Source organism: Rousettus aegyptiacus, unplaced genomic scaffold (genome assembly GCF_014176215.1).
Source record: "Rousettus aegyptiacus isolate mRouAeg1 unplaced genomic scaffold, mRouAeg1.p scaffold_m13_p_4, whole genome shotgun sequence".
NCBI classification, from domain to species: Eukaryota; Metazoa; Chordata; class Mammalia; order Chiroptera; family Pteropodidae; genus Rousettus; species Rousettus aegyptiacus.
This window is the reverse complement of record NW_023416307.1, coordinates 36,293,340-36,317,741: the sequence shown is the minus strand read 5'-3', so window position 1 is coordinate 36,317,741 and position 24,402 is coordinate 36,293,340.

Sequence of the window (24,402 nt, the reverse complement as noted above, 5' to 3'; positions counted from 1 at the left end):
TGACGTATTCTAACTTTGTCTTCAAGATATTTCATTCTACTTTTAATTATGCTTCTTTGATTTTTATTTTTAGATATATAATGAATATAGTTTAAATAAAAAGTAATGACCTGAATCTTTGTCTACATTTTTTCATACTTCAGACTAGGGAATTGTGTTTCCTAAAGTTGGGATAAAAGGTATTGACCAGAAATTCACTAGCATAATTTTAATTTTTTGAATCTCCATAAATTCTTTAATACAGATGAGTTTCAATGTCTTTAATGATTGGCATCACAGAATTGAAAGAACTTCAAAAAAACCAATGTCATCAATCATGCATGGCAGTTCTTTACCCAGACACATGTTAAAGAATTTAAAGAGTCTTATGATGTGTGCACCTTGAAATTTCTGAGTTTGATTTAAAAGAGCTCACTAGGATATAATTAACTCAGAACTTAGAGCCTTGTGCATAATTTAGAGGCAATTACAGTTCAAGGAAATAATAAGCTAACTTTTCAAATTCAAACAAAAAAACAATCTAGAAAAAATAGAATTAATCACTGGCAATTACTGAGTTAAAATATCTAACTTATTACCTGAAATACTCCCACATAATCATGCATTCAACTTTAACTGAGCTAGTAATTATAATCATAATTAGGGATGAGCAGGCATTAAAAACTCGAAAGATCATAAAACACAGGGGAAGCTACTATTTAAAAGAATAACTGCTTAAACTTTCCACCTACAAAGTTTGTAATATAGTTTAAAGTCCTCAGTTGTGCCTTATAAATCTGAAAAATTGTGATAATTTGAAACGGTTCTTAGACAAAATATAATCTTGCACAATTTGGGGAAACTGTATTGAAAAATCAATGATCGGAATCCTGTTTGTTCCCTTAAGTATTTCTAACATTTCTTCTGAGATCTTCTTCGATATTAATTGTATTTTAAAGCAACTAATATGCTAACCTTGAATCCTTTGCAGTGTCTCATTAAGAGAGCCTCAAGTTAGCTTGTTTTATTTATTGCTACATTGGAAAATGACAAAAAAAAATTCTAGACTTTTTATTTAACTCAGTCTAGCTTCTCTTCCTTGATTAGTTCAGATAAATGGAAATCTTCCTAAATCTAACGGTAATTTTAAAGCCATTTCTCATATAAATACTCATTAAGACTATAAAATGACATTTCTTCTATAATCCAGTGATAAGGAAAATTAAAAGGTTTGAAGATAATTTGTAAAGATTTGTTTATCAAGAGGAAATATTTATTTCATTTTAAATAAAAGACAGTTTTATGACTGCTTATAAATTGAAGAAAGCAGCATCTTTGTTTATCTCTTAGTTTCTGTGCAAATAAATCTCCAGTCTAGGTGTATCTAAAATGTTGCCATCAAACCTTCCCATTGTTCCTTTGCTCTGTAAATTATTCTACAAATCTTCCTAAATTGAATTTTGGAAGGTTATTTTATGATTATCATAAAAGGTAAACATTGAAAACAACAAGTATAACAACTAAATTGTTCTTCCTATATAAAAAAATCATCAAAATTTAAAATAAAAGTCATTTTAGAAATATCAGTTACTTAATATTATGGTGGCATATTGTAGACATCAGTAAATAGCTCCAGAATGAGAGCAGTAAAACCTCAACACAAAGAATGAGATTAACCTTTTGTTAAAGGCATAGATTTTAACTGTGTTCATATATCCAATATTTCTCAAGTACTTAATATTTGCCTAATACTGTACATTTAAAATTCAGATCATTATTCAAGATGCTACTGAATAGCTTCTCTTCCAGGAAATCTTATCTTTCTTAACCTTTGCTTCTTTATAGCTACTCAGATCTTTCTTTCATTTGTTTTGACTTCTAACTACCTGTTGGTCCACCTGCTCCCTGACCCCATCTTTAAGATATATTGTATTTATGTATCTATTTTCTGCATGCCAAGCATAATTTGTTTTTCACATAATAGAGGCTGTGTTTGTTGGTAGAATTATATTGATTAGAGATCCATAGTAAACACTATAATACCTAGCTAAGTATGCAAATTCCTAATAAGAAATATTCACTTGGCTATGAGTTTAAATATATTAAAAATAATTGCAAAGAAATTATAATTATAAAAATTACAATTGTAGAAATTAAAGATACATGTATTTCTAAGTGCCGATGCCTCTTGCGATATGTTTCCTTTTTGAATGTTCAAAATATTTCCATTTCAGTGATTAAGTGGTTCAGTTTTGCAGTGACTCGGGGAAGCATTCAACCAATGCAGAAAATCATGCTTCAGTAAAGGAGAGAAGAGCTTAATCTTCATTTCGGATCCATGCCTTACATTTTCCAGCAGCAGTAATGACTGTCTTCATGGCAGTTATTTTCTGTGGTTTCATCAGTTGATCTTGAGTAGTACAGTTTCTTAGAAATATAAAAACTAAAATACATATCCTAAGATGAAACATTAATCAAAACTAAAACAATCATCTGTAAGAGTTGTATCATGTGCCTGGCACTGGAACTATTACTGGTCACTGAAAGAAAGGATCAATTACATCAGTAATTTGTCATTAGCCCTGAGGAATTCTACCAGAGTGTTCTCACAGCTGATTGAAGTGGAGTGGAGATAATTCAGAGAGATGGCTTTGAATAATACAGTTTCGGCAATTTTATACTGTTTAACTATATCCCGATTCTGTTATGAATGAGGCTGTGACACTTTGAAAAATCAGCCCATTATTAAGCATTAAGCCTGCAACTAAAGTGAGAGGGAAAAACTGCAGTGTATATGATATAAAGAGAATAGAAAACATGACATTTACATAAATACCACTTTCTGAATTTAATGACCCTAATTTCAGTGTGCCTCTGTTAACTCTTCTATAAAGTGAGAGGAATAATAGTTCCTACCACAGAGTGTTTTGGGTATTAATGTGTTAATACAGGTAAAATGCTTTGGATGCATAATAACTATTAATAAGTGCTGCTTTGTTGTGGTGGTTGTTATTTCTCGGAGATGTCTTCAGTTTAATTTAATTCATTATCTCCTACAATCTCCAATTCTTGTAGGGTCTACAGTGGGGTGGAGGGCAGAATGGTTCCTCTACTTTTTCAACTTCTCTTCCTCCGTGGCTCCTTGGTAAGTTTGAGTCTTTATGTCTCTACTTTTTATGTATGTTCTTGGGGACATATCTTTCCCATTCATTACAAAACAACTGCCCACCATGAATGTCTTTTCTTCCTTTTAACTTCTGTCCTCTCAACCCCCAGTCTCCCATCCTTTCCCATTTCCCGATATGGGTGATCCTCATTTGGTTCCACTGGGTTCCCATCTATCTAGATAGGCCTGAAGAATGGGGAGGGAAATCAATTTGTCAAGTTTAGTGTTTTCTTACTGTTCTTAAAAGTATCTCTGTCTTTTCATCACAATTGAAAAAAAAAAAAGGCTGATGTTAACACATAAAGAACCCTCTTTTAACAAATCACAAAAAATCTTGAAAAATCCCAATCAAATCATGCTGCCTCCTGTTTAAAACACACTCATAGCTTCTCATTGTATTTAGAATAAAATCTAAACTCCACACTATGGCCAACCAGACCCTGCCTCTGCCTACTATTCCCGCCTCATGTCTCACCGCTCACCTCTTCTGCACATTACTGGCCTTTCCTCAGTTTCTGGAAAGTTTAATCTCTTTGCTACTTCAATGCATCTCCTGAAACAACCTCCCCTCAGTCCTTTCCTTAAATAACTCCTTCCTTTGTCTCTATCAGGTGTCAGCTTGTCACTTTTGTTGCAAGGCCTTTCATGACCTCTCTATCTAAATGAAGTCTTATGCACTTTTCATAATCCCTTGTATATTTCTCCAGAGAATTAGAACTTAATATTACATGTAGTTTGATAGAGTCCTAAATATCGACCTCTTCCAGTAGGTTCTGCATGGACCATATCTGTCTTACTGCTATATCTCCATGGATTCCTGTACAGATATATTAAATGTACGTATCTATAAATTCACAGTGGAGAAAACACCTAAACTCATAGTGTTTAGATTCTACAGACATTACCGTCTATGGGACCTGAAGCTGTTACTTCTCTGAACCTCGGATTCCTGATCAGTAAAGTGAAATCACATTTCTCAGTCTTATGATAGACTCCTTTGTGAAGTTCACAGCATTGGAACAGGTGCTTAGGAAAACACTCAGGGACTCTCATCTGGCCTTCCTGCAACCACCATATCTCCCACAGTCTATTTTCATAGTCAGAGTATTAAAAGAGTAGTTGAATCACACTATTCCTTTGCTTGAAACTCACCAGTGCCTCCCTATCTCATTCCAAATTGTTTGGGAACATAGCCCCGTGGTCTGCCCTCTCCTCTTCCCTCTCCTTTGCTTCCTTAATCACCTCTTCTACTACCTTCTCTCTCTCCTCCAGCCACACTGATTCCTTTAATCAACTTCACGCATACTAGGCATATTTCTACTTCGGACCATTTGCACGCTGCCTGTTTCTTCCATGGGAAAATTCTTTTCAGGAATCAGAATGCCTGGCTTTCTCATCTTTTCTGAATAGAATAGAAAATAACCTATTTTAATTGCAATCAATCCTGGCCCTGAGCACTCCCAATCCTCCTTGGACTGCTTTACTTTTTGTCATCTCACTTATTCAGTCTTCGAAAGACTCGAAAATTACTTATTTATTATATTTATTGTCTGCCTTGCCCCACAAGAACATAGGCTCTATGAGAACAGATACGTCATATTAATTGTTGTAACCCTCACACCTGGAACAAGTTCTGGCTTGCAGTTAGTACTTAATATTTTTAATTAATAAATGTAGCTATCACATTAAGGTTATTATTATAATTACATGGAAATGAAATCTATTTTCCTAAGGCACCCTGCTATGGATTCTATCCCTATTTCCATAATAAAAAAAGTCTAATTACTTGTCATCTCATGACACTTTCAAAACAATTTGTTCTTTCAGAGAATGAATTTGGGCAAATAATTTAGCCAAAAATTGTCTTGCATTGGACTTTTGTCATTCTGACATTCTTACTTGAAATACTCAATTTTGCAAAATACTTTTCAGGGGATCCTCTCTCTTTCTAATTTGGCATTCAAGCTATCCTCACCAATTTCTATATCTTATAAAAATTGAATTTTTGATAGCATTAGGACATTTCACTATCTCTTGCCCATAGTCCTCATCTTCAGGCTCCATTAGGTGATTACAAGGCTTATCTCCTTTACTTGTGTGCCTGGTCCACTATGCTTCACTATATCTTGATTTCCTGATTTTGCCTTACATAATCCTACTGAGTCTCAGCCGTTCATCCTGATTTAGCTAGTTAGTCTGATTACAGCTTTGATTAGCATCAATATTTGTCTTTTAGTACTCTATTTGATCTAGCTTTTCCAATATAGTCCTAATATACCTTGTTATAATTTCTAATTTCCCTTTAGGGGTGTCATGGGCTTGAGAGTGGGGACAAGAGCCAAGAAGGAGCCACGACATAGGTGATGGGAAGACTATTATATATAATATAAATATATAAATAACATAATATATATTATAAATATAAATATAATTAATAAATATAAATTCTCTCAAAGGATAAATTTAGGAGTCAAAATACCTCTAACTCTTCCCTGGCAGGATTTTCACATGAGAGATACAGGAGTGAAAAACCCTTTTGAGATACAAAATTATAAAAGAGAATAAAAGCTGGTGTGAAATGAAGATTGTTTCTTTCCTTAGTTCCTCCAAGACAGAGAAACCATGTAATGGTTTTGTATTCTAATGGTTTTTGTATCCTAAATACTTAACGTGTTGTTCAGTATATTGCAGACATTGAACAAATTTTTCTTGTTGAAACTGTTGGTAAAAATACATATAGGGCAGAAGCACTTATTTTGAATCTGTAATAGATTGTCCCTATGTGGTTGCTTTCTATTAGAATTGTATTATGCCTAAGCAGTTAGCATAGTCTAAGGATATGAGAAAAATATACAAACAATGCTCGCAAGGTCATTTTACCCTACCTTCAATAGCAGAAAAAGAAGTAGATATGGATGAGATAGAGCAAACTAGCTCACTAGTGGTTAAGAAAGAATCTCTTAGGGTTGTAAGGAGAATAAACTATGTAAATCTATTTACAGTGCTTAAAAAAGGATGGCCATAAGTGCTCAATAAATGTTAATTATCATAAATGTTAGTTGCTATTTTTATTACTTGTAGAACCTTTTAAGAATATGTATTCCTGATTATCTTACACAGGTCTCATTTATTAAGTCCAGGCTTGGATGGTCACTGTTTTAAAAGCTCTTCTGATGGTTCTAAAGCCAGTCATTGACCTATTCCCTCTATGTCCCAAGGAGACTCGTATGTTAACAGAGTGAGAAAGACATGGCTGAGGAACTCTGAGCTTGGTTCTCACTCTGCCATTTCTTATACCAGTCCTGGAGCCAGAGAGAAATAGGAGTTATATTCATTTTCATGTTCTGTGTGTCATTAGTCTTAAAAATCTCAATGAGTCTTTCCCTAATGTATTTCAGAGGTGGACAATCATAATATTTAAGGACACCGTCATTCATCTCACTTCAGACACCAGGTCTAAACTTTGGGGGAAAAAAAATTATAAAAAAATTGTATTATTCTGGGTAGTATGAATCCTAAAAGATAGTGAGCTTAAAAAAAGATACCCAAATGCTTAATATCTCTAGTACTTCATAGAAATTCCCAACTCATTGTATTTTGCTTTTCTTACAATACCTCTTTTCTTGGTTAAATGTTCCTACAATCCAATCTGTCTCCCAACTTTGAAAATTAGGGTTCATCCCTATCTACTTTACCTTATTCATCCCAAACATTAAGTTATTCAGATAAATAGAAGGTAGATAGATAGGCTATAAATGATAGAAAGATGATAGATTGATGATAGATTGATGATATAGATATAGATAGATAGATAGATAGATAGATAGATAGATAGATAGATAGATAGATAGATAGATAGATAGATGATAGATAGATCATGCAACAGTCTTCTGCCTCAGCCTCTTCACCTGTCACACTGTCCTCTATACAATGTCACTCCCTTGCTCAAAGCTCATCACCGACTTCCCATGCCTACAGAAAAATGTGCAAATAGTTTGGTAAAGACCAGAAGGATCTCCCTAGCATATGGGAAAGCAATAGGCTAAGCAGTTCAGAAATTGGGCTTTGGTGGGCTAAATTATGACTTCATCACTTACCAGCTGTGTGATCTTGGGAAAGTAATTTTTCTATGGCTCAGTTTTTTTACTCATAAAATGGAGATGTTAATAATATCATCGTTGAGCTCCTGAAAATATTAAATTATATATGGTGTTTATCATACCTAGTAGAGTAAGTACTAAATAAATGGCGGAAATTGTTATTGATACTGTTATGATTTGTTGAGGTAATATAATCCTGCTCCAATTTATTTATTTTAGGCTTATCTTTCCACCCCGTTTCCTTTCTTTTCCTGTGTCCCTCTTTCTTGTGTCTCTACTTCCCTGCCTGTCCTCTGTACTCCAATCACATTGGACTTCTCACCATTCTCTGAATATACTCTTCTCTATCATAGCTCTGTGACTCTGCACATGTCATTATTTCTGCCTGTATTTCCCTTTTCCACATCCTCTAGGTAGTAAATTCCAATTCATCTTAAAGACCTGCTTCAAATAGCACCTCTTCTCTGAAGCCCTTTTAGCTTGTCCCTCTCTTTATGATAGCATTCAGTTCACATTTTTGTTATAGGTGTAAGTACAGTGTGTGGGGTTGTTAGGGATGTTCTATTTAATCAAAGACTAAATAAACTTTGTAAGAAGTAATAAATGTAATCATTTCAAAAATAAAATACTCTGTAAAACTACAATGATTTCTATTTCAATTTAGGAGAGTAAAGACTTCTAAGAAAAATAATGACCAGCAATGACATAGTTTCGTTATTTTTACGGAAGCTCCAAAATAAATTTTCCTTAGTGAAGTGTCTTTAGGAGGGTCTATATAGTGTCTTGGAGTCTGATTCATCAATAAAGTTGCTCTACAAATATTTGTGAGGTACTATTTCAGGTCCTATTCAGATAAGTAAAACTGCTAAGACAAAACTGCATCCTGTAATATCACACTGACAGATGGTTTTCTTGTAAGAAATGAGGACTATCAACAGCATTCTTCATATACAAAGATTTAGGATAATGGCAATGTGTCAGCAGATCCATTAATAATTCTTTTTTCCATTTCGTGGCACGATATCATAATTCAGCGTTAATGACATACTTTGGACTTGATAAGCTCTTCTATAAAATCCTTGCTCACAAGTAATTGACAATTGTGAACAAACATTCTGTTCAGTTATTTGCCATTTGTAGTAGTGTGTGGAACAAACTCAGAGATACATGGTGCTGTTGCTTCTCCCACCTGTACCAGTGGATGGGTGATTGTTTTCAGGAAACCAGCCAAGGTGGGTGCTAATCAGTACCATTTTCCCATAACATAAAGGACCTTCTCAGCTATCCAGCAGGCAGAAGGATGTTTTAAAATAGTTCCACCATATGCATTTTTTCCCCTCAAATATCATCCTAATGTAAATGTTTTTTTTTCTTTCCTTTTCCTTTCCTTTCTCCCACCTTGCTTCTCTCCCTCTCTCCCTTCTTTTCTTCCTTAACAGAAAAGAAATTTCTTTGCAATTTAAAATTAAATATGTTCAAGATTACTAAAGGCCATTTTTTTCATTTCTTGTCAATCCGTGGAAGGGAAAGAATATTCCAAGGGATTTCCATGGAGTGACTATTTATGGCCAAGGACTTAGAAACAATTTGAGAGGTTTTAGGAATACCAACTAGCGGCTGACGTTGGTCTCAAAAACAAGCTTGGGTTTTCTGGATTGTTAGATTTACACAATGTAATAAAGTAACTCTGAAAGTTCCGCAATCCACTATAACAGAAGGTTTTATGGCCCGCAGTGTAGTTGCTTCAACATGCCCACAGTGTATGCTGGTATAAATATCTGTTTGTCCTACCATATTTACTTAAAATAATAATAATAATATCTGTTAATACCTGTTTTGTGCTAAAGAATGAAATCAGACACTTAAATAGATAATCTTTTATAATATTTAATACATCGAAGAGCAATGGAGGTTTACTGACCTAGACCTGGCCAAAGTCACACAGCTAGTAAGTGATGGAACTGATTTTAGAATCCAGGTATACTGGAATCTATATTCCCTGCTCTTCTCTTCCTGGCTTCCTGCCTCCTATGGTGAAGAAAATGTCACCCTATTCTAAAAGGAATTATTTTATTTCAATTTAAAGAGATCTATTATTTCGTGATTTGTTGTAGCCGATATCCATTTCTTTCCCCATGGATATTTTTCTGACATCAATTTCAAGGAACTAGAGATTAAGGATAGAATATAAATCAACTAGCTCTACTTCAGTAAATAGAATTTTCTTAAGGTCTATACTCCCTTTTTTATGGCTTTTGTTTATGAGAAAGCAAAAGCTCATTTATTCACAGTTTAGCTTTTGTGTTTTTTATTGTGCAATGAGGTGGAATTGTAGGAACTTATCCTAAATATGGTCCAAGCAAAGAGCCTTTTGTAGTCGAGAATTAACAAATATTTGCAGATGGTGATATTAATGATGTTTTATGAGATAATACCAGAAAGGACCTTTAATGAATATGTTATTTTAAAATGTCTTGATATATACTATCTATTTTAACATCACAATAATTTTAAGAAGTCATTATTATCTATTTTATGTACACAGAAACTAACTCATCAGTAAAGTAACTTGTCCAAGATCACATAGTTAATAAGAGGCAGAAATGGAATTTGAATGCAGGCATGTTGAACTCCAAAGATTCTCTTTCTATTAAATGGTCTGTCCAAAGAAAAGGGAAAAGCAGTTCATCAGTTAGCAGTGCCTTCAGTTAAAGGTAACAAAACTCACCCACAATGATTAAACCAAATAGTGTCTTGGTAATATAGACCAAGAAGTCCAGAACTGAGCCTTCCAGCACTAGCATGGTTGATCAAGGAAGTCATTAAGGAATGAGGCTTCAAGTAACTTTTGATCCACTCACCCTAGAATGTGGCCTTAATTTCTATGGTTGTAGACGTAACTCCCCTCAACTAGTCATTCATCCTCCACTTTAGAAAAAAAGAAGTGGTAAAAGTAAAGGACAAAAGGCTTATGCTAGCTGAATCTATCCTGTTTTATCAAGAAAATAATAGTTGTCCCAGCAGTATCACCTGGTGACTTCCACTTACTAGGACAGTGTTATATGAGCTCCTCTTACTATAAGAGAGCCAAGGGAATTGATATGGGTTTAGCTTAAAACCTTGACACCATGAACAAAAATCAGGGCTTTCTTAAAAATGAAGATTTGAGGTTGTCAGGTGGCAGTACCTGACATAAAAACTGACATCTTGGAAAATAAGAACTAAGGCCCAATGAAAGACTAAGAGAGAAATCTATGAAACTTAGAAAAAAAAAAAATGAGTCATTATTTCTCACAGAAAAATATATTGGACAACTAGATAAAAAAGATCATAAGGGAATTGTTTACTCAACCACATTTTCTATTAAGCTCCCTATTGGTCTAATTATTTGGGTACAAAGGAGCAGTATCCTACTGATAGCTAGATGGTCTCATTTATATTATAAGAAAAAGCTTACTTAGGACACTCAAATACAGCATCAAGATTTAATTTGAGAAATGATTTATTCACCTTTCGTGTGATTTCAGAAGCAATCTATGACCCTATCCATAGCTAAGTCTTCCGTAAACAAAACTAAGCTGTAAACCCTAGACCTTTAAAAGAGAGATTATTGTCATAGTATGTTGGGAATCAAACATTTGCACCTCTGAGCTTGATGAAAAATAAAAAGAAAGAAAGATAGAGAGAGAGAGAAAGAAAGAAAAAAAAGAAAGGAGAAAAAATAAACTTTCAGGTTATAGAGTTCACATATTCAACTCTTGCTAAACTGAGCCTGGTTACATTGATAATCTGCTGAGCTGGCAAACTTGAGACATGTTGAACTTTGTCTATTGATGAAAATAAGTCCCTTTCTTTTCCTCTCCAGCGCAGACCTAGAAATTCATCATAACTTTTTGTAAGATACATAAGTATGTATGCATCTATATACCTAAGGAATGTTAGAAAGAGGAGCTGGTGAGAGAAAATTAGAACCTTTTTCCACTTCAGGATCAAGCTTAATGACATGGAAGGAGCAGGTGCTCTAGCACATGTGCTAAACTTGGAAGATTTACACAGCCTTGTGCATGGAGGGTTTGCAAATTCACAAAGTTCTCCACATTTTTCCAAAATTCCCTTAGGAAACTTTGTCTGACTCTATACTCTCATAGCAGTTGGTGCATCCCTGTATTAACAGGTGCCTCACTGTATTTAATTATTAGTGTACACATTTGTCTTTTCCACAAGGCTCTGAGTTTCTTAAAGACAGAAACACTATTGTAGAAAATTGAACTTGAAAACAACATACAAGGGACATTCCGAATTCTCAATTTCTAGAATATTTAAAAATAGTTGTTCGGGCATAGACGCATGTAGAGAGTCAAGAGACTAAACCAGATGACTTTTTCAAGACTTTAAGATCTAAAAGTTTACTTAGAAAGGAGTGCCTTTAAAAATAAAATCAGAAAGCATCTACTGTATTTGGTTATCCTGAATAAAAAGTAATTTCAGTTTCCCTTTACGACTTAATTGGGTCTTTTGCCCAAAGCACATTTAAATTCTGAGTCTCAATAAAGCTATGATGGTAATCATAAAAGATTAAAGAGTATTCATATCTCATTTCATTACAGTAAAACTATTACCTAAGTCCTACCAACTTCTATAGGCTAAAAACAGCTGCTATAGGAGCAATATCTACTTTAGTAATTATCACTAACAACTCAACGGGTTTGAGAGTATTAAAATACCATCATTGCCATGTAGCTGTATGCACGGAGTAATATTAAAAGGAATGTGTTAAATTGTACATTTCAGAGACATATTCTTAAAGAGATTAGCACCAAGACCTGCTCTTACAAAGAAATAGAAAAAGAACTCAAACTCTTTCTGAGATTTGTGAATACATGGAGTTATGAAATGATGTCCCCAAGAATCTGGAAATGAGAGAAGACTAGCTCTGAGAGTTAAACTGAGAGACCAAAGCAAAAATATGCAAAGTTGCCTGAAAGGGGCAGAATGACTCCTAGGCCTGCAGGGTTTGACTAAGGACAGATTAACTGAACATTTCTATAGATAGAATATTTTACTCATAGAGTGTCGGTTATAAAAGCATAGGAAAAATTAGAACCTGGAGGTCCCAAGAGTAATGCCAGGTCATCCTTAGCTGCTCTTAGAGACTTAGTAAGGTGAAAAAATATACTCATTATCTTCATGTTGATTAATACTAAGCTGTTGCTCTGGTGTGTGTTTTAGCCTTGTGTACACTTACGTCAAAATGAGCTTGTCTGATCCAGCTCTGTCCTGTTCACTGAGATATTGTCAGTGTCTAGTATGGTACAAAATTACCAAACACAGTGGATGCTCAGTATTTCTTTTTCTATTGAATTAGTAGTTCTAAGACTGACAAGGGAGAATTAGCTTTTGAGTTCATTGATTTTCCTCTATTATTTTTCTATTTTCTATTTCATTGATTTCTACCTTGATCTTTATGATTATTTTTTATCACTTTAGATTTCATTTACTCTACTTTTTCTGGATTCATAAGATGGAAGCTGAGATCATTTGAGTCATTTTCTTGTCTAATGTGGGTGTTTAGTGCTAAGTTTTCCCTCTAAGTACTATTTTAGTCCCATTCCTTAAATGTTGATATGTTGTCTTTTCACTTTCATTTAGATCAAAGTACTTCTAATTTTCTGGGGTGTTTTTTATTTGTTTGTTTTTCTCAATGTTTATGTAGAAGTGCATTACTTAGTTTCCAAATATTCGTAGATTTTCCAGTTGTCTTTCTTTATTCATTTTAGTTTAAGTGTGATCAGAGAATACACTTCCTATGATATTATTTTTTAATTTACTGAAATTTATTTTCTAACCCAGAATATGCAGAATATGGTCTTTCTTGGCAAATATTTCAAGTACGCTTGAAAAGAATGTGGTTTTTTGTTTTCGTTTTTGTTTGTTGCCATTGAGTGGAATGTTCTACACTATAAATTAGGTCAAGCTGATTGATAGTGCTATACAAGTCTTCATTTATTTTAAATGGATTGATAGTGTTGTGATTTTCTGTCAATGAGTTCTATCAACTTTTGAGAAGTGGGTGTCAAAATCTTTGGCTATAACTGTGAATTTGTATATTTTTTTAATTTCAGTTTTTGCTTCATGTATTTTAATGTTTCATTATTACATTCATAAATGTTTCAAATTTTATTATTATGAAATGACTCTTTTAACTATGGCATTAATTGTTTTTTGAAATCTACTTTGTCTTATATTAACAGAGGCACTCCAGCTTTCTTTCATTAGTGTTCACAGAGTATATCTTTCTAGCCTTTTACTTCTAACCTATTTGGTTCTTTATGTATAAAGTGTGTTTCTGTAGGCAGTATGTAGTTGGGTCTTTTTTAAAGTCCAATATGGTGATCTATGTCTTTTAATTACATATTTAGGCAATTTATGTTTAATAAAATATGTGGTTTGGGTTGAAGTCTACTATCTTGCTGTTTGTTCTCTATTTATCCATCCTGATCTTTCTTCATTTTTTCCTCTTTTACTGCCTTCTTTGGCATTAATTTTTTTTTTTTACTTATCAGCTTTATTTATTGGCTTCAAGTTCATAAGCATCTTTAACTTATAGCAATCTATCATCAAGTGATAATCTAATGCTTTACATTAAGAAGCTTATAACAATATACCTTGATTTCTCTCCTCCCAACATTTGTACTATTATTATCATACACATAACTTCTACATACATTACACACTTCACAGCATGTTGTTATTACTTTTGCTTAAAAGTCAATTATATTTTACAATTTTTGATGCTATTCATTATTTTTATGTGTCCAGCTCCCTATTAGCATGTTTTTTCTCCTGCATGATGAACTTCCTTTAACATTTCTCGGAGTGCAAGTCTGCTAGTGATGAACTCTTTCAGCTTTTGTATTTCTGAAAAAGTATATTGCCTTTATTTTCAAAAATATTTTTGCTTGGTTAAAAGTCCTGCATTATCAGTTTTTAATTACTATACTTTAAAGGCATTACTTGACTCTCTTCTAGCTTGCACTGTTTTGATGAGAAATTTGATGTCTCCATTACGTTTGTTCTTCTAAATATAATGTGTCTTCTGTAGCTTCTGTTATTATTTTTTTAATCACTGCTTTTAATTAATTTAATTATTATAGGCTTGATGTAATTTTCTCCAGGTTTCTCATTCTTGGGGTTATTTGAACTTCTTGAATCTGTGAATTTATACTTTTATTAACTTTGTAAATATATTTTCTACTACATTCCCTTCCTTCAGAGATTCCAATTACATGTATATTAGGCTGTTTTAATTTTTTCCTATGCCTCATTAATTTGTAGGATACTTTTTTACTTTTTAATGTTTTTTTCTCTATGTGTTTCATTTGAATGATTTCTATTGCTATATATTCATGATCATTTCTTCTGCAATGTATAATCTGCCACAAATTCTCTTCAGTGTATTTTTCATCTCAAATATTGTCATTTTAATCTCTAGCAGTTTGATTTAGATATCCATATCTTTTTCATTTCTCTACTTAGGCTATTCAATATTTAATCTATCTTCTTGAATATTTAATTTTCAATTACATAACTGTTTTAATGTCTTTGTTTACTAATTCCACCATCTGTGTCATTTAGAGTTGATATCCATTGACTAATTTTTCTTCTCATGATGAGTAATGTTTTCATGCTTTTACACATGCCTGGTTCTTTTCTCCCTGCAGCTGCCTCCTCTCTGATCCTCTAATCAGCTTTACCTCCTCAGATCTTCAACTGAGGCTTTTCACTTAAGAGAGTGTTATACTCCTTCTGGGTATCCCACCCTGTGCAATGTCCTAGAAACTCTCTTGAGATGGTAAGCTAAAGAAATTATAGGGCTTGCCTAATTTGTTTACCTTCTCTCAGGGATCAATATGCTTCTCTGCCTATTGTTCAACATCTCGAGAGTCATCGTTTTATATATTTTGCTTATTTTTATTTTGTTTTTGTTTTAGCAATTTTAAGTAAGAGGGTAAGTCCTCTCCCTGTTATTCCACATTGGCAGAAAGCAGAGATCTGAATTGACTTGTTTTTTTGTCTTTTAATTTTTATTTTAAATTTTATATATATATATATATATATATATATATATATATATAGTGTGTGTGTGTGTGTGTGTGTATGTGTGTGTGTAAAATGTCAAGCACTATTGTAGGCAGTGGAGATCAGCAGTGAACAGGTAGCCAAATATCCCTGCTTTTTATGGTGAAATGGCTATCTCAGAAAAAGTTTCTCCATCTAATTCCAAAATTTGTGTATGAGATGGGGCAGGGTGGGGGGATTTCCTTACACCAGCAAACATCTTTCCAACACCAGATGGGTGTCCTACAATTCATCTCAATTCTGACACTATATACCTGGAAATAGCATCGGATTTGTCAGATTAAGGGTTCGGTCCTATAAGACTGCCCCCTCAGCACCCCAACTTCAGATACCAATCAAAAGTCCAGGTTGTCACCTGTGCTTTTGATCAACCAGCTATAGATAGAAAATTCCAAAGACTTCCTCCTTCGATTCAATTCATTTGTTAGAGCAGCTCACAGAACTCAGAGAAAGATTTTACTTACTGTATTACCGGTTTATTATAGCAGATATACCTCAAAAGATGGAAGCGATGCATAGGGCAAGGTGGGGAAGATTGGGAAATAGTGTAAAGCTTTCATTCTCTCTCCAAATGGTTCACTCTTTTGCAACTTCCACACATTCACCAACCCAGAAGCTCTCTGAACTCTCTCCTTTTGGGTTTTCAGGAGGCTTCATTATACAGGTATAATTGATTAAATCATTGACCAATGGTTATTGAACTCATTCTTCAGCCCCTCTTCCCTGAAAATTCAACCCTCTAATCACAGTTGCTCCTCTGGTGACCAGCCCCCATTCTTAGGTGACCTAAGGGCATTATAAAAATAATCTCATTAACATAACAAAAGATACCTTTATAGCTCTCATTACTTAGGAAATTCCAAGCTCTGTCAGAAATGGGAGAAAGATCAAATATATATTTCTTATTATAAGTCATAATATTACAATCATGATGCAAGAGTAAGCAAGATGCCTAGTGTGATCATGTCAAAAATATTCAGGAGTCAACTGAAGAAGCTTACACTTGCCAAAGAGAGGACATTTGAGCATTAGTGGAATAAGTTGTGATACATTGATGCATATCCAATATATCTAAAGCATGCATTTATTTTAATGCTAAGAAAATAAATCATTGGTCATTTTTGAAAGACTCTATGGGATTAAATCACTATTTTGATAACCAGTAAATAAAAAGAAATTTTTTAATATTTTTTCTACCTTCCCTATAACCACATAGTAGATAAGAGAAGTTTTTCTTAAATATTTCAACTAAATAAGTAAAGATAGAATAATAGAATTATAATATTAATATTTTACAAACCCTAATGAATTGGTTCTAATCAATGGCAACTAACATCACATATAAAAAATGAGAACTATATGTTATGATGTGCCCCTGCTGGAAGGACACAATATCACCTAACAAGTATTTTTGCTAAAATCTCAAATATAAATTGAGTCAAGTTTCTAGAACTAACTACTTAATTTATAGGCAATATAGGAGACAAAAATATATTAAGCAATACCATGGAGATACAATCAGAAAGTCCAAAATGTGGGAAACTCGACAAGGCAAACATCCTGGTTTATTCAACAAATAAATAAAAGCATAAAGAGAAAAAAAAAAGGTAAAATGAATCTATACATTTAAGAGACATATCAAGGGATGAGAGATTTCAGAAGAGGTAAACTCCCAACCTACTCTACCTAGAGGTACAAGCACTGTTTTCATAAGTCTGCTAGCATGGACCGATTTAAGTCAAATAATTTGGGAGGTGTCTACATATAGTACTAAAAACTAGCATGGAGAGGAAGAAAAAGTGCTGTGGTCCTTCCTCAGAGATAGCTGGAGGTTAGCAGAATATCTGCCCAGAGATAATCTAATTCCATCCGGGTTCCAGGAAGCACCTACTACAGGCTAATTCTATGGTGGCAAATTTAATGCCAAAATAAAGCTACAGTCCCTGCCCTGAAGGGTCCTTTCAGATAATGGAGAATATGGACACATTATGGTTAATAACAAAAGAAAGGAAGATAAAAATGCTGTTTAAAAATGGGGTAAATCCAGAAGCTGTCAATTGCAATGGGCAATGGGTCTTGAAGTCTCATCGATCATGGCCTGAAAATCCGAGTAGGATTTCAACATTTGGAAAAGGCCTGCAATCCAGGGAGATGGAAGATGATGTTAGAGGGATGATTTCTGTCCTATGATTCTATAGTAAACTGTAAAGCTTTATTCTATATCATTTCTACTTTATTACAAAAGAACAAAAATAATATAGCTCTTCTGATGTAATTTATTACAGTAATATTTTTATTTTCATGGTAATATAATCATATTTTAGCTTAATGACACCTTAACTTTTTCTTTTTTTTTGCAAATATCACAAATACTTGAGTCGAGGGTGACATTTGGTCTTTTGACATTTTGTGTTCAGTCATCCAGAAAAAGACAGTTTGAATTATTAAATGCTGCCTTGTGAAGTACTCAATGGGGAGTGGAGGCTGAAATCCTACGTCAATACGAAGAATGAACCATCAGATGGGTTCTAATTTTAATTTTTGAAATGACATTTTTTTATAATTTAAATATATAGTTTGTGTTTTATTTTTATTTCTCTGCGGTATTATAAAATCCTTTAGAATGTACTGTAACTCACTTAATTGCTAGTATATTCTAAGTGGCCCTTCTGGGAATTTTTAACAGAAACAGCATGAAGTGGGTGCTAAGAACACTGCAGCTTGCTTTATAATTTACAGTGTAGGTGTAAATCCTTTCTCTTAAGAACAGCACAAAATTGCCACTTAATTCACTTCAGGAACATTTAAATTAGGTACATTTATGTTTTAAAATAACATTCTGTATTTTGCTCAAGTTATACTTAAATGAACTGTTCACCCAAAAAACTGCACATGTGTAATGCATAATCAACATAACGCCACATAATGGCATTTGCGTAATAAATAAGAACAATGCTGTTAATCAAGATCTTGATTGAGCCCAGAATTACAACTAGTGAAATATCTCAAAATGTCTCCTGGCCATCTGGTTCAAACTGTCAATAGTAGTCTTCTAAGCTTTCTTTCAAAAGATGTGTCCAGGCAAGCAAAGCCTGGTATGTCAAATAGGAGAGAAAGAAAAATGCTTCTGACGATGTATCCTTATTTTCAAATCTTAGGGAGATGCTAAAAGAATACATGCTTATTCTGAACATGCAAAAGTCATGAAGGATGATGAAGAAAAAGAGTAACACTTAGGGGAATTAGGAAAGTGTGAGTGTAGCAAGAGTGATAAGTGAATGACAAACACCTAGTAGTCCAGTGTGCCAAGAAATACACAAGTGGGGGTTTGGGGTAAAAACCAGAAACAGAGAACTGTTGAGAGGTGTGGCCTCAGAGAAGGGAGAACGTAACTGAATGTTTCCTGTGTTACGGTTTTTTTTTTTTTTTTTTTTGTAAATAAATAATATTGGAGCAAATCAAAATTTTTTTAATATTCAGGAAATGAACTGTGACTATCATTTTATGTAATGATCAAGATTCATAAATAAAATTGAAAAAACTTATCTAGCAGAGGCATAAAACACAGACACTCATATGTTAAAGAGTAGAAAGTTTGGTTTGACTTATTATTTATTTATCCATTCCAAATATTAATCACGATCCTACCAATTGTCAGGCACTGCACTAATATTAAGGATACAGCAGAGATTAATACAATGTCCCCCCTTTTTGGAGCTGATAATAAAATAAGACAGGAAAGAGACTATACACATACATAAATAAATTAAATAACCTTACACAGTGATATTTAATAAACATAGAAAACAGGTTAATGTGATAGAGAGTGAGTGTGAGGGTGGGTTGGGGCAAACAGGCTATGAGTTGGAATAAGAGAAGGTCCTTTAAAGAGGAGGCAGTATATGAGCTAAGAATTGGTTGATTCACAGGTAAGAGCCAGCTAAGGCAGAATCTAACAGGAAAGTATTCCAGGCAGGAGGAAAAGCTGGCACTCTGACACTGAGATTCAAGGGACCAGGCATTTCCAAAGGATGGAAGAAAGGGAGCGGGTCTGAAGTCTCATAACCAAGGTGAGAGAGGCATAAGTAATGACCAGATTTTGTCAAGCTACTTTAGGAGGACTAAAAGGAGATAAAGAGTGGAAACAGAAAGAACAGTTAGGAACTGTCACATTAGCCTAGACATGTCTTACATTAAGATAGTAGCAGTAGATATGGTAGAAGTGATTGGCTCATTTCATAATTTGAAAGCTCATCTAGAAAACTTGCTGATAAATTGATTGTCACTGTTCTTTGTCCTAAGCAACTGGGTAAATGGTAGAAATTAGTTTGCGGTTGAAATAAGATACAGATGTTCCTTAATTTATGATGGGGCTATAAGCCTGATAAACCCATTGCAAGTTAAATATATTTTAAGTTAAAAAATGCACTTACTACTATACTGTAGCATTTGGGTTGTTTGCCCTCGTGATCAGGTAGCTGACTGGGAGCTGTGGCTCACTGATGCTGCCCAGCATTGTACCACACATCACTAGCTCGGGAAAAGATCAAAATTCAAAAGTTGAAGTATAATTTCTACCGAATGAATATCATTTCATGTCATCATAAAATCAAAAATTCCTAAATTCCATCATGTTAAGTCTGGGACTGTCTGTACTAGTTTTTATGGGTATATTTGAGGAATAGGCAGTGGATATTTTAGTCCAAGTTCAGAAGAGACATCAGAGTTGAGGATAAATGATTAGAGCTAAAAACATATTAATAATATTTAAAGGCATGGGACAGGATGAGCTCATCTAAGGAAATTAAGATCTTAACTGAGCCCAGAATTACATCTAGTGAAATATCTCAGAGTGTCTCTGGATAAAAAACAGGATACTTAAAGAGCAGGGCCAAGGACTAAGCTGTGGGTGTCGCCAACATTTCGAGGTCAGGAGGAGGAGAAATCCAGTACAAGAAGTGACAGTGAGGCAGAAAGAAAATCAGGAGGATGTGACAACTGGGTCAAATGGCCACTGAGAAGTTGAACATGTTGAAGTTAAAGAATCAACTATAGGGATTTGGTAGGATGGTGGTCCTTGCTGCTGATTTTAATGAAAACTGTTTTGGAACTGTGTTCTGCAGATATGAGCCTGAGAAGTGGGCTGAGAGGACATGAAAACAAGGAAGTAGAAAGAGGAAATATATATAATTGTTCTCAGGACAATATCTATAAAACCAAAGAGGGGAAAAATAGGTTAGTAGATAGACAGAGGAAGATATCATTTCAAGAGACTGTATTTTAGTTCTTCATTTTATTGTTTCTTTTAAGATGGCTAATATTAAGACATGTGCATAGCCAAAGAGAGTAACCCAAGAGTGAGAAGGAAGTTAATGCTGTAGGAGAGAGAGAATAATTGCAGAAGCAAAGACCTTGAGGTACTGAGAAAGGATGACCCTAATTTCTTCAGTGATGCACTATTTGTTTACTGTAAGTCTTAGCTAAGCCACTGAATAAGGGATTCTAATTTAATTGTTCTGGATTGGGTCCTGGGCATCAATACTTTTTTAAAAGCTCCCCAGTTACTTCTAATATGCAACCAGGGTTGAGAAACAGCAGTTTAATAGTGTATTGTATTTGTCCTTTATTTGTCCTTCTTTATAGTTTTATAACATATATGTGTATCCCCAGAAGTTTCCTGTTTAGTTTTGCATAAACTGCACTTAAATGGAGTCATGCTGTATTCTGTGTGTGTTGCTTTCTTTTATTTTACATATTTATAGGATTCACACATGGTGAGGTTTGCAGTTCTAGCCCATTCATTTTCACGGATCTATTGTGTCCTCGGACATGAAAATGTAAATTTCTCTATTCCCCTGTTTAATTGATATATGAAACGCTTTTTTTCAGTTTTTGACTATTGCAAATCACACTGCTATGAACACTCTTGCAAATGAAACTGATTCACTATTACAACTATTTTGTGGGAATATAAGCTGGTATAACTAATTTGGAAAATAACTTAATATTATATATTTGTTTTTCAAAATGGTAATTGTATTTATGTTTGGTCCATAATTGCTTATAACATACTATATTTTAAAATTACTTTGAAAATCAAATGGTTTATATTTGGTTGCATTTCAAGTCACTCTTGCTCTTTATTATTTCATCACTTTTATACTTAAAAAATTTTCTACTGTCTCATAGTAGTTTAAAATTCACCTAGTATTCTTGGTTCCCTTTATTTTACATTTAGCTTTTTAATATACCTTAAAATTTTATTAAGTAAAACTATGAGGCAAATTATAAATTGGCAAAAAAAAACAAATTATAAATTGGCAAAAAAAAAAAAAAATTGACATCCAAAGCGTCAATGAAAAGAAAATCTATTATGAAAGTGACTTGAGACTTGGACAGGTAATTTACAAAAGAGGCATAATTGCTAATAAACATTCGGAAAATGTTCAACCTTAGTAATTAAAAAAATAAAGTATAAAACTATTATATAATAGCTTTCACACTTGTCAACTTTTAAAAAAAATAATATGTAAGTTAATCATTCTTTTAAACGCTGCTGGTACTGCTGGTAGAAGTATTAATTAGTACCAAATTTTTGGAAAGCAATTTGATAACATATAACAAGAGCTGTAAAAAAGAAAAATAAGCCTAGAATTCTATTTGTAATAGTTCAAGATGTAGATGACAATACATATTCAAGGATGTCCATAGAATTATTATTTATAAAAGAAAAGGTTTGAAATAATGCAGATGTTCCCAAATAAAGCAATCATTAAATTAATTTTGTTCATGCAATGGAATATTAGATCATTAAGAGGTTTTCAAAGGATGATGATATGTAAGTTAATCATTCTTTTAAACACTGCTGGTACTGCTGGTAGAAGTATTAATTACTGTTTCCTAGGGGAACCAGGAACATGGAATAATACATACTAAGTTTGAGCTTCTTCTTGGAACAGGCCATGGCATAAAGATAGATGCTCATAACTGAACAAAAAGATAATTATTGTGTAATCTATGGTCTCTATTTTATGAAATATTTTCATTTTTTTTCTACCTGGCGCCCTCTCTCTCTTTCTCTCTCTCTCATTCTTGCTCTTGCTCTCTTTCTTTCAGGATATATGCCAAAGCATTAAGAGTGGGTCTCTCTAGATGGAAGAAGGTAAATTTATTTGTTTTTCTCTATAGTTTGTTTTTACATATCTTCAAAATTCCATTAAGATACTACTTTGTATGTTTCATTTAGTTGAAAAGAGTACAACAGGCAGGTGCTGAGAATAGAACCATCCTGGTGTAAATTCATTCAATTTTACTCTGTAAACACACATCTTTTTGTGAGCACTCAGATTTTTCAAATCAACCTTTGTTCCTCACTATCTTCTTTTTTCTCTTTTTCTTTTTTTCTTATTTTGAACCCACTATTCACCTCTCTAACCACCACCAACAAGGCATGATGATCAGGTCTGTGGGAACTGACTGACCTGCTTTAGACATTGCCAGCTAGTCTCACACAAAACAGAGAGAAAGAAGAGAAGAATAGGAGAAAGTAATACAGCTGCAGCCACACCAAGGGCAAGCCTTGAGAAACCTGGCCTAAGTGAATGAGTGAACCACAGGGACTCCATGGTGGTGGGTGGGCAAATGCAGAGGCCCCAGGAAACATCTTTTGGTTAGTGTTTGACTTTGACAAGAGGTTCTCTTTGAGAACTTTCCATCTGTAAAATGGGGAATCTTAAATGAGAGTGACTGAAGCAGAATACTCAGACATAGTAGGTAATAAATGAATGTTGCTATCATTACTTACATCACTTCAAATGTTCATGTAGAGAATTCAAGACGTGTCTCCTGACTGAGACAGTTTAGACCTTTTAGCTAATACATTATAAATGATGAGGTGAAGTCATAGTGTTGATTTCCCAAACAGAACATATCGATCCTCTCTTGTAACAACATCCTTTTTTGCAATAACTTTGTTTCTTATGCCACATTATTGACACACAGATTTCGTGAGATTAAGATTGATGTTGTAGATCCATCTCCATTCTTTAAAGTGTAACTAACCATTTTATTTTAATCTGATGCTTTCCACGTGTCAGTAAGTGTTGGTAAAATGTTAGCATTTTTCTTTGGAGCCTAAGAAAATTAATGACAAGTGATTTTCTAGAGCCTTATAGAGAAGTATGCAGCTGGAGCTGCAAGCTCTGTTCTCTCCTTTGCACACAGAGGAAAATGTCAGCGCCTGTAATAAAACCAACAAGGCTGGAACTGGTTCTAGGCCATAAAGGAGACATTTCCTCAGGCAAGCAAAGCCAGAATTATGGAGCAAATGTAGCTCAGTTTCACAGAGACCCAAGTCGGAGATATCTACTGAATACTTTCATCCTCATGGGAGCCTATACAAGAGTCATGAGTAAGGAGCACACATCTCCTCTCTGAGCTCACAGGTATAGCTGAAAAAGTCAGGCATGGAGAGAAGGCACACTCCCTGGATCTCTATCCAATGTCCAGTGGTGGCATGGCCTCTGTTGATGGTATGGAGGACACACTTCTGTGGACTTTCTTATGTGATCTTTGGGTCAATATCCTTTATACAGTGTCTGAGAGCCTGTCTGCAAAAAGAACCCAGTAGGTAAAATTTGTCCTCAGCAACCTGAGGCTTCCTGCCTGGTCCCTATTGCCCCTACTCTGAGACGCTTCCATCTTGTCTTCCTTTAGGATCACAGTATCAATCTCACTGGTATAAAACATGAAAATAAATACTCATGCACACCATTTTTACCCCCTTCTTGGGAGAGATTTCAAAGTCTTCATCATCCTATTAGAGAGATCAGCAAATAATTTTTGAAAAACTGATCAACACCTGGTAGGATATTTGTTGAACACAAGTCCCAAATTTAAAGGTTTTAATAAAAACTTTTCTTCTCAAAACTATCTCTGCCCTGAACCTGTCTGTGGTCAGCAAGAGCCTGGTTCCCTTTCAGCTGAAGACACCAAACTTCCATGAAGGAGCACATCAAA